This window comes from Mytilus californianus, unplaced genomic scaffold, assembly GCF_021869535.1.
Source record: "Mytilus californianus isolate M0D057914Y unplaced genomic scaffold, xbMytCali1.0.p SCAF_4, whole genome shotgun sequence".
NCBI lineage: Eukaryota > Metazoa > Mollusca > Bivalvia > Mytilida > Mytilidae > Mytilus > Mytilus californianus.
In genome coordinates, this window is record NW_026262690.1 from 98,667,606 (window position 1) to 98,680,201 (window position 12,596).

Genomic DNA, 12,596 nt, shown 5'->3' on the forward strand with positions numbered 1-12,596 from the left:
AAATGTTCTCTGTACAACTTTAATCTAAACCCACCAAATTACAAACTGTAAATACAAAGATACATACAAATAGAACTAAAGACTAAAGACTAAACTTAATAACTAAACTACTAAACTAAATAGTTAACAATCTGATCCTTTCTCTTTCTTAAGTAGATGTAAAGTTTATAAAATGAAAATAAAAAAGTTTTATAGATATTACTAGTCACATCATAACTAATCTCTCTTCCTGTTTGTTTTTTTTTTTTAACTACGGTTCAAGAATATATATATCACTACTGTAAGTGTCACATAATCAATTTAAAGCTACTTCATGAAAACGGTATTAACAAGTCCAGTTTCAAAACAATGTAAAAGGTTCTGTGCGCTGGAACCATGCTTGGTCAACACATTAGCTATCTGTTCATTTGTTTCAATCCAATGAACGATTAACTCTCCTTTTTGGATCATCTCCTTGATGCAACTAATTTCCAGTCTCTGTCTCTTTTCAGATACATTTTTCTTTGAATGTACGGCCTTAAAAAGGTCCTTATTGTCAATCACACATCGAACTGGAATACCTCTTTCTGAAGTACATTTATTGAAAATTAGTTCATTATACAAAGTAGCTAGTGATGTAGCACAGTCAATACCATCGGCTAAAGCTAAAGCTTCGCTATCTAGTGTACTTCTAACGACCCTTCTAATTTTCTTGGATTGCCATGTAACTGGATTGATTTTCCCATTTTCTCCAAGTACCATAATCACAAACCCTCCTTGACTTCCCCCATCTGGAAGATTTCCAAAAGAAGCATCAGTATATAATAAAAGTTCTACATGTTCTCCAAGTTCCTTGAAATGAAGGGACACTGGATCATTTCTAACTTTCCTTAAAAGCTTGTTCACTCTTTTCAGGTCTTCAATAGTACTTGTCTTTAACCTTGATGCAATCATAGCAATGTCAAAAGCGATGTTGGGACGAGTTTGTTTTGCAAGCCACAACAGTTGTCCTACTTTTGATCTTAGAACAGTTTGTTCGACTGATGAAAGTTGAGAATCATTTGGCCTTTTTCTATCAATTGAGACTGTCTTTAACACTTCAACATAATCTGTATGACTCAGTATAATTTTATCATCAGCATGACTTAGACCCAGTCCTAAATATTTGAAAAGATTCTGAAACTTCTTTTCCGACACTGAATTTCTCTCTTATTTTTGATATAACCTCAGTTTCAAACAAATTAGTTCCTGCCCACAAAAAATCATCAACATGAACTGCTAGTACACCAGCCAGACCATTGGAATTATGCCAGTAAAATACTGCTGGGTCAACTTTAGATTCAGTACCTCCACATTCATTTAGGGTTTTCTTAACCTTTTCATACCATTTCAAAGAAGCATCTGCAAGACCATACACATATTTCTCTAAAAGTCAGATTTTTCCATTAGCATTAGCTTCCTTAGGTGGACGAAGATGAACTTTTCTTTGCATTTTCTCTCCTTGCAGAAAGGCAGTTTAATGGTCAATGGAATTAATGGACCATTTCTTTTGCATTATTATTGAAAGAATGAGTCTAAGAGATTGTTTGTCACATGTAGGAGAGTTCTTCTGTATTTCATCCAAACAATCTTCTTCGAAACCTTTTGCAACGAGTCTTGCTTTCCGGTGTATTTCATTATCAGCTTCTTTTATAGTATATACCCATCTAGTGGATACACATGACTGACCATAGTCTTCAACTTCTTGATAAACATGATGTATCTTCCAATTCTCAAGTTCAGCTTTACGGGCATCACAAAAGTCAATCTCATTGAAGAATGCTTCTTCTGATTCTTCGTCATCCTCTTTATCCTGATCTGTGTCAGATTTTACAACTTCCAATTCATTAACTGTAACTGTACTTGAGTCTATTGACAGCTTGTTACCTCTAAGGTCTTCAGGTTTCCTATATTCTACATTGTACCAATTCTTTTCATTTGACAATGCTTTACCAGCTCCACTCAGAACAACTACTTCTCGTGGAGTATCATCACCTGGCATTTTAAAGTTCACTTTTTGGTCCTTTTTTAAAAGTATAGCTTTATTACACTTAGAATCAACACTTCTACTGTGCACTAGAGAAATTGCTTGCTCATTGCTCTGTTCTCTCACTGGAGTATCTTCATGATTATCATTTTCAAGTTCAGAGTCACCTCCTGATCGACTTTCCTCATAAGATTCATGCCCTTGATTCATAGGATTATCACTGTCTAGTTCAGAGTCACCTGCCTGACTTCTTAACTCAGATTCATGTGCTTCTACTTCATCGTCACTTTCACCATGTTCATTGTCTGACTGATTATTGGCCTGCGAGTCTTCCTCTTCATCACTATCATAATAAAGGACTTCGTGCTCAGCCTTATTCTTTTCAAAGTTTTGAGTTTTGAGACTTTCTTTCAATGTTACCCTCTTTTCCTGTTGTTTGTTTTTCTTAGCTTTTTGTTCATCAAAACCTCTTAAAATCCTACATTCATGTACTCTTACATAAGTTCCTCCATACCTTATAAACAAAACAACATTGTCCTGTCCAATAACTGTACCAGGTCCTTTCCATTGATTGTCTCTAAGAAAGTATACTTTATCACCATTTTTGAATTTCTCACCTGAGGGACGAACCTGCTTTCGAAGAGCACGTCTAATTTTCTCAGAGGATTCTGATGCTACAAATGCTTTCCTTGCCTCGTGAAGACCAACTAAGTGTTTTCCCATTGTTTTACTCATTGTTTCTCCTTTAAGAGCTGGAGGTTTATTGACTAGTGTTGATGGCAGGTTAGGATTTCTTCCAAACACAATCTGATAAGGACTATATTCATACACATTTACAAGACTATTTTTGGCATTCACAGCCCAGCTAATTGCAGTTTCCCAAGATAGGTTTGAACTTTCTGTGATTTTGTTAACTGTTTCAGTTAGAGTTGCATTATGTCGTTCTACAATTCCATTTGACCAGGGACTGTATGCTGCTGTCGTCTTAACTGACATGTTTAGATTTTCAGCCATATCACGAAAAATTTGAGAATTGAATTCCCCACCATTGTCAGTGTATACTCCAACTTCAGGAGCACCATATACACTAACCCATATCTGCATGAACTTGTCAACATCTAACTGTGAGTCTTTTCTCCTGATAATGGCTGCTGCTCTCAAACGGCTAAACAAGTCAATTATGTGCAAATAGTAGAAATTGTGATCAATTTCATGTAAATCCTTAGCAACAATTTGGTTGAAATCATTTGCATGGGAAAATCCCACTACTGGCTTTGGACGTTGAAAATTGAAACAGACAATGCACTTTGAGCAAACATCATTCACTATTGCCTTTGTATCTGAGTCAACTGAGCCTGCACTGTTCAATAGAGATAACAACTTTTCAGATGAGGCATGATTGTTTATGCAGTTTTGATATAATATCCCTCTTTCTTTTCTTAGAGAATCCAGAATCAACCTTCAGGATTTCCTCCTCAATCACTACAGTATCGTTCTGCCCAGTTCTTCTGTCTTTAATGTTTATGCAAAAATGACCATTTGAGGTGAAATGAACATCGACTGGTTTTCCGAACATTGTCACTTTATCATTATGGAGATCAAGAACTGATTGTGCCCTTTTCAAAGAAGCTTTGCTCAATAATAGAGGTATTTCGCAGTCAACTACTTCTGTTTCTATGTAACAGTTTAAAGACCCAATTGTGGCAGGTAACTTTACAGACTGATAAGAATACACTGTTTTACCATCACCAAATTTGAAAGGTGTATGACTTTCCTTGCATTTTATTTCTTCATTAGCAGAGTCGAAAGTGTCTAAAAACTGATGTAACCATTTAGACCCGCAAACTGTTTTGGTACATGCTGTATCTACAACTGCAGCATTAAATGCCTCGGCTACAAAAATTTCTTGAGGTGTAATGTTTTGTTGTAAAATTGTAAATAGAGTAATGTTTACAGTTTCAGATGTGTCTGTTTGTTCCTCTGTCAGTTTAACATCATATGTTTTATGTGGACAATCCCCGAACCAGTGATATTTTGAATCACAACATCTACAACGAGATATGCTGCCATTGATAGTTGGATTAAGTCTGGATTGAGCATTTCTTTGATCAAATGATCTATTTATGCGATTGCGTGCACCAAATCTCCTTGAACTACGCCCTCTATTTAAACGATGTTCTCCTACAAATGCAGATTCTTCTTTAACAGTAACTATATCATTATCACTTTGTGATTTTGATGCAAATATCCTATTAAGGGCTGCCTTCATGGTATCAAATTTTAAATCCGAACATGCAGTTAGAGCTAAATGTCTGTCACTTTGACCAAGTCCTGCATTATCTAAGAGTTTAAATGCTAAAATTGCATCAGGAAGTGCCATGTCATATTTCTTGCATTTGTTATACTTCTGTTCAAACTCAATTATATAGTCACACATTTTAATCGAAGACTCCCTGTGATACTTATCAAAAGCTGTATATGCTGCATAAGCTTGATCTATCTTGTCCTTTTCAAACAATTTATCTAATTCTGTTATTAACTTGTCAACTCCTTCATCAACATTCAAATCCTCTAGCTGGTGTTATTTCTAATGCTACTTCTCTTGGTTTTCCTTGTAACGACAACGCAAGTGCTAAGCCTCTCTTCTTTTTGTCCAATTCTGTAACCAGTTGCCACATCTTCACTTCATTCTTCCATTGCTGATATGATTTCTCTGTTGTCAAGCTTGGTAGTTTCTTATAACTCAGAGCCGTCGCCATCTCGCCGGATGTTGTGAGCTCTGCTACCACTGTTAATTAACTGTAAATGACTTAAATGTTCTCTGTACAACTTTAATCTAAACCCACCAAGTTACAAACTGTAAATACAAAGATACATACAAATAGAACTAAAGACTAAAGACTAAACTTAATAACTAAACTACTAAACTAAATAGTTAACAATGCCCTTTGGAAATCTTAAAATGGCCTCGTTAGCGCTCTCACAGGTACAATTCTTGCCAGATTTTTATAAAACTTATACTATAGGTCAAGGGTCCGGAAACAGTCATATTTGCCAGTCACGACCTAAACTGGAAGCTATTTGTCCTAAACGGCAGATTGGGATTTAGGACAAATTTAATTTTTTTACAGAAATAATTTCGGTCATTTCATTGAGATCCGGTTTACTAATCGCCATTTTACACTTGTTTTTCTTTTGTAATCCCTTTCCTGTAATAAAACTGCCACTCCAGTATAGTATGATAATCCTGAGGGCCCTCCTAATAACCATATTAATGCCTGCAGGAAATATTGGCTTATGATCGCTAATCACGTTTTACCTGTGTTTTAAATTCACACCTGACATTGACCACAAGCTCACAACTAATTTAATCATAAAGAAATTAAAATTCCATGACAAATGCCTTCATTATTTAATTACTTTTAGCACATACTTACAACTTCTCGTCGATTCAAATTGCTTGAATTTGCCCTCTAATTTTCATAGTACATACTTTATCCGTGTACTAAGTTAATACGCATGAATGACCACAAGGGTAAGATTTCATTGTATCGTAATCAAGATATTAAAACAAAAATTGCCACTGGCTATTTTGAATTAAATGCTGTGTTCCAAATTAAATAACATAGTTTGTAATTAGTTTTTACATTGATTTTTAAATACCTTTAGTTCTAAAAAAAAAAGTGTTTGACGATTGCAAGTTTCTTTCATTTAAATAAAGAGTAACATATATTGTTCTTTATACCTTGATTAGAGAACAACGCCATCTTAAAATTATGATTTATCATCCATGCAATTACTTTGTACACAAAAAAGTGTGTACTATGAAACCTTGTGAAGGGAAATTAAGGTAACTTTATCTATTTCGTCATAAATTGATTGATTTGTTGATTATTGGTTGCTTAATGTCCAGTGGCAAATATTTCATGCATGTTCAGGTAATGTCATGAATTGAAATCCCATAATAATGTCTGAAGAGAATGTGCCACCTATATATATATGTATATACATGTTCTGATACATCTTTTAGTTTTTACTTCGAAAAAAAACATAAACCCTATATCTTTGATCTATTGGTAATTGCTTTTTAATGACTATCCGCTAGACTATCTATGGGGACATACCAGGGGCAGATCCAGCCTTTTTTAAAAGGGGTTTTCAACCCAGGATAAAGGGGGGGGGTTCCAACCATACGTCCCCATTCAAAAGCATTGATCGTCCAAAAACGGGGGTTTCAAAGTTGGAAACTTTCAACCCCCGGAACCACCTCCCTGGATCCGCCGCTGCATACTATCTATATGTTTCAAATTTATAATAGCTTTAGTTTTACTGTGAAATTGAAAAATGTTTTCAAGACATTTAAAGCTTCCACTGCAATTTAATTATTGCCTGCTTTTGGTCAATTTATTTTGTCATCTTACCATGTAAAGAAGTACATGTATAGTAAAACACCGCTTTATACCAATAAATATACTTACACCAGCAGCTACCATCTTTTCATTCTGGAGTCGAGGGCCTTTTGAAATCACATATTTTACATTGATACTAGTGAGTAGATTTACAAAACTTCGTTAATGAGCTGCATTTTACAAACATCTGTGATACAAGTAGTCAGCCAAAATAAACTATCAATAGACCAATTAAAAGATTACTCGAGTTGTAAATATGTGTTAAATTGGATAGTCTATGAAAAGGTATATACTATGAAATTAAGAGCTCGGGGCAAGCCCCTTGCTCTAAATTTCATAGTATATACCTTTCCATAGACTAACCTAGACTTCAACAAAGACATTTGTCAATTCTGATTTCAATATTAACACTTAATTTAATTTACGTAGAAAAAAGTAATTTTTCACGAGTTACACATTTGCTTTATTTACTGTGTAATACGCATGCATGCATATTGTCTTCAGTAGATGAGACACTTAATCGTAAAATGCAAAATGATTTCATGATAAATTATACGAATGCAGCTATTATCTGTAATATTCAAACACTTTTAAAGGTAATAAAATAAAAAAAAGTCGGTGATTTCCTGTCAATTTGATAAACAAAATGAATCCCGGAAATGAATCCGGAATTACTCGTACTTTAAGTATTGTCTCAAAACTTCCGGTTTTAATTTCGTCTTCAAAATCGAAAGAAACGTTAGAGATGTCTGAGAAATTTACCATTTTGAGTCATTAAAATAATTTCAATTTTAAACTGTTGCCTTCCCTAAACTGTTCTTGAACGTTTTTAGAAAAATGGTAAGAAAATTCATGAAGTAAATGCGATGAAACAGTCGATACAAGTTCGTTGATGCTATGTGTGATTTCGACAATTTGAAAAAAGGGCACCAACTTTAAAGTCATCTCAAAATGACCGAAATTGTGTGAAAAAATTTCCGGATCCTTGCTATAGGTTAATATCAGCAATATTTCGGACAAGTTTGATAATGGTGGCCGATCGACTTTTTAAAAAAGAGTTATGCCCCTTGGAAATATTAAATTTATGGAAAATGGATTTGTTAGTGCTCTCACGGGTACAATTCTTGCCAGATTTTTATATAACTTATACTATAGGTTAATATCAGCAATATCTCAAACAAGTTTTATAATGGTGGATGATCGACTTTTTTAAAAAGAGTTATGCCCCTTGGAAATATTAAATTATGGAAAATGGCCTCGTTAGCGCTCTCACAGGTACAGTCTTACCAGATTTTTATAAAACTTATACTAAAGGTTAATATCAGCAATATCTTGGACAAGTTCTATAATGGTGGATGATCAACTTTTTTAAGAAGAGTTATGCCCCTTGGAAATATTAAATTTAAGGAAGATGGCCTCGTTAGCGCTCTCACAGGTACAATTCTTGCCAGATTTTATAAAACTTATACTAAAGGTTAATATCAGCAATATCTCGGACAAGTTCTATAATGGTGGACGATCGACTTTTTTTAAAAGAGTTATGCCCCTTGGAAATATAAAATATGTGCAACGAGGGGGACATTGGAACTCTGTTCTTTTATTGTTATTATTATCAATGTTACATGTTTGTCTCTGATTTGACAGATTATCAACATTGTTACTAATAGGTTGAGCATGTAAATATTGGCTAAATCTATCAACATTTTTAGATTTATTACCAGCCTTCTTCCACGAGATTCTTCCTCCTCTGATGAACATAGACCAAGTAAATCAGCCTGTTCACGACTGTCTGGATGTAGAGAAATTTATGACCTATTGTCAAAATCTACATTTCTAATTCTAGGACTTCCCAAATCCTCATGAAGATTTGCCTTCAAAGATATTAACGGTCTACACTCCCTTGCACTTGGGACGTTATCCAAACTTTGTTCTCTCTGTGTGGCTAAACCACCAGATTGAGAAATCTCTGTAACAGTTGAACTACCTGTAGTAGCACATGACTTGTTGAAAAAGGCAAATAACATTTTTCTAGTTTCCAGACAATAACTTGTGTTCAAGTGTATGGATCTCTCTGAAATTGTACTGCAAGGTACCATACCATAAAGGGAAGGCTGGGATGGAGTTTGGGGGTGATGAATCATAAGGGGGTTCAAAAAATTTGGGGGGAGGGGATTTTTTTTCCCTATTTTTTCTTTAAAATTTTCCATTTTGAATTGGTTATTTCTGATTTATATATAAAAGCAAATAATAATGATATGGTTTGAATAGGTAAATTAAAAATGTTTAAGTTCTTAGACCACATTCATTCTGTGTCAGAAACCTATGCTGTGTCAAATATTTAATTACAATCCAAATTCAGTGCTGTATCAAGCTTGAATGTTGTGTCCATACTTGCCCCAACTGTTCAGGGTTCGACCTCTGCGGTCGTATCAAGCTGTGCCCAGCAGAGCATTTTATTATCTTTTCTTTAATGATTATTCTATTGATCACTGTCCATCATGTGTTCATGTAGAATTTCAAATTATATAATAAAAAAAAGGCTGGTATTGGTCATATTTCCATGAATAACAGTAATTGAATGTAATGCAAAATGTCACAGGACAGAAAGTCACAATTCTGTTTTGAGAGAATATTTTCTTTGACTAAGAAATTCATCGAAAAAACTTACTTGTTAAGACCTTTTTTTTCTCAAACTATTCACTGTATAAAGAAAGGAATTAAAGAGTATTGATATCTTAAATTGTCCATCTTGGGGCTTGTCGAATCAATAATGTTGTCATGAACAACGTTGTTAAGGGAATACTATGTGTCTGTGATCAAATGTCATTGTTGACACAGTCCCTTTCTATAATCCTCTGAAGAGACTGGGCACTTAAAAAACGGGAAAAATTTGATTTTTTCATCCAGCGCAAGTTTCTAAATGTTCACTTTTCAGGATTTGTAATTTTTAATAATATAAATGTCATTTATTTACCATTGAAAGTTCCATACTAAAAGAAGAGAAAAGAAATGAAATTCTGTTAAACATTTGTACAAAAATGGACATTATTTCCTGTCAGATTTGTAACATTTTTTCCATATATTTATCAAATTTGTTCCTTTTTTTCCTACCAAACTTGTGACTTCATCTATTTACCAAATATTAGTATGACCCTATATAATCTGTGAAAAAAATACACACCTAACACACATATATACGGACCCATTGGTCTCGTCGTAGCATGCTCACAACAAGTACTAGAGGTCGGTGGTTCCATCCTTGTCAAGCCAAAGACTGAAATTTATCTTTGCTGGTTCTCTGCTAAGCATGCAAAAGTTAGTAGAAAGAGCAAAGACTGGTCGGCCATGAGTCAGAATAGTGTGTTTGGTTAGGCCGTTAGGGTATCATGTCTTCCTGCAAATGGTTACCTTGTGAACTGGCACAACTTGTTGGTCTAGTACAAATCAGGGTTCTTATGCATATCACATTGACATGTTCTAGTCCTGAATATGCCTTTAATTTGTCACTTGATGTTAAACAGCCATCCAACATCATTATCCTAACACACATATTATTTTGTAGGCCATAATACTTGCAATGGACATTGGACCAAATAGAAAATATGTTCATTGGATGGTCTTATTCAGAAATTATTAGTCCCCTACCGACGAAGTCGAAGTAGTCAGAATAGTGTCAGTTTTCCACAATTTTTTTCTTCGTGCTTGAAGATATTGATTTGAAATTTGGTATGTAGTTTTATCATGACAAGTTACAGATCAAGTTCGAATTTTGTTACGGTCTTATGATTTTGTCCAGAGTTATGGTCCTTGGACTTAGAAAATTCACTCCAATAATCAGTTTTCCACACTTTTTTTCATCATGCTTGAAGATATTGACTTGATATTTGTTATATAGTTTACACCATGACAAGTTATAGATCAAGTTAGCATTTTGTTCCAGTACAATGAATTCTAAACTGGTAGGGTACTATGTATTGCCATGCAATACTCTCAGAATGCTTGTTAATATCAGATTCGATAGTCAAAAATTTATCATGCCACTGGGCTTATATTAAGGTCTTATTAGCAGAAACTACAAAGCCCATTGAAAAGTTCTGTTATATGTGGTCTTCACAGATTTCATTTTATTTGTACCAATTTCAAATTCAATAGTCATTAACAAGTATTTGACGTCAATTTGAAGTAAAATGTATGGCTGCCAGTACCTTATATGAATTATCACTTCAAGAAGAGCCATCACGGACTGTTTTCAAACCACATGGTTACAGGAACTATTATTGGTAATGGTATTTTATTATATTAGATGGCTTATTAAAGAAACAATTAAAACTTTTTTTTTTTGCAAGAATTTGTTTTTTCTGTAAGATTTATTTTCATTGAGGAAACAAGTTATACTTCATATAATCAGAGACATAATAATACATATATTGTATTATATGTCTGATATAATCAAGCCCCTCCATTTGATAAAACCTTATCTATACAAACTAGGCTGATATCCAGTTGACTTTAATCAAAAGAAATGGAACTCTATTAGAGAAGGTATTAAAAATGGCCAATTTGGTTTATTTGAATTGTTTTTAAATCTGTTTCTATGGGCTTTAAAAGATTGATGTAGGTGCATGATTTGGGATTTTGTGTGTTGTATATACGTGTTTATACTAAAATTACAGTATGAAGCTGTTCACTAACACTTTTTAATTTTTTTTACTGAAAGCCATTGACAGACTACATACTTGTTGATCTTTCTTATGCATAATTTAAAAAAAAAATATGTGTGTTATCTAGGGTAATTAGTCTTCAACCTCTGAAAATGTTTAGTCTGCCATTCCACACAACCCATCAGACAATAGTTTTAACTTGATAAAAAACCTAAAAGTACATTAAATGATGCTTGATGGCTATTAGGTCCTTTTGTCTTTTGAAAAACAGCTGTCATGTAACGATCGTAATGATGCTATGTGGATATATTCATCGGTTTTCAAGAGCTGAATTGACAGCGTCATCCCTACAATGGCTTCCATTTTCACGATTGAAAATATTAAGTGGCATAATGGGAGATAATTTTGGCAATGTAGAATCCTGACTGAAATTTAAAGTGTTATGTTTATTTTATTTCACATTGGGAATTTTAATTGTTTTCAAAGAGTCTGAACTCTTGGGGTGTAGTTACCATTCAACTTCCGGTGTACAAGGTGTCAATTTAATCTCATTAGAACATGTAGGGATTTTCTTGGTAATCAAATAATTCACAACTTATATACATGTCACACTGTGGAAATATATGTCTCTGAGACATGATTATATTCAAATGAGAAATTAATTGCCATTTTCTATTAAATATTAATCTTAAATACACACTTAGAACATATTGAAACCCTAAATTTTTCGACAATCATAAAAAAACAACTCATAACAAGCCCATTTTGAGATAATTTTTCTATATATAAGAAAACACTTATTGTTAAGAACTTTTTCAAATTTTTCTTGAACTTTTATACATTTATATAAAGCAACTTTGTAAACAAAATTTATTCCAAAAAAAATCAAAAATGATCAAATAATTGTTAAGAAAACAATTTGTCAAAGTGGCTTAGTACTTTTAAAATGGCTTCGTGGTGCTAAGCAACATGGTTTACTCCTGGTTTGCCACATTTAATTATACCAATTATCTATTAGTAAAGAAAACAAATAAGACAAAAGGTTTAATAAGCATACACTTGTATAGTTTGTTCCAACTTTATAGGTATATAGTTTATCTGTGTTTTGTATATATTCAGGTATTCATTTTGTAACTCCATTTTTATTTGTTTTGATAAATAATAGATAAATCAGATAATTTTTCTCAATAATTTGATATCAATTCAATCGATTCAATAAAAATACAACTAATGACAAAACAATGGCATTCATTTATAAAGGTGTCTTAATAATTCATCAGTTTCTAAATGATTATGATATAAATTCACCAATATATGATAAAGTTTTCTTTTATTGCAAACATAATTTATATAATTTATGAATCAAATTTATACATGCATATATTGCATAAGGAAATAAATAAAGCACTATTCTTTTTTATAGACGTCAATTGACCAGTATTTTTTGGTATTTAGTGGTATTTACTGCCAGTCCGGTTAATACTTAGGTATTGACCAGTTTTTGCCATCCTTGACTTTTTT

General features: G+C 33.3%; 1 protein-coding gene across 2 annotated transcripts in view; it reads left to right on the plus strand.

The window, feature by feature from the left end:
- LOC127698940 (acetyl-coenzyme A synthetase 2-like, mitochondrial) overlaps positions 1-12,596 on the plus strand; it is a 345,845-nt gene that overhangs the window by 15,569 nt on the left and 317,680 nt on the right. The window lies entirely within an intron of this gene.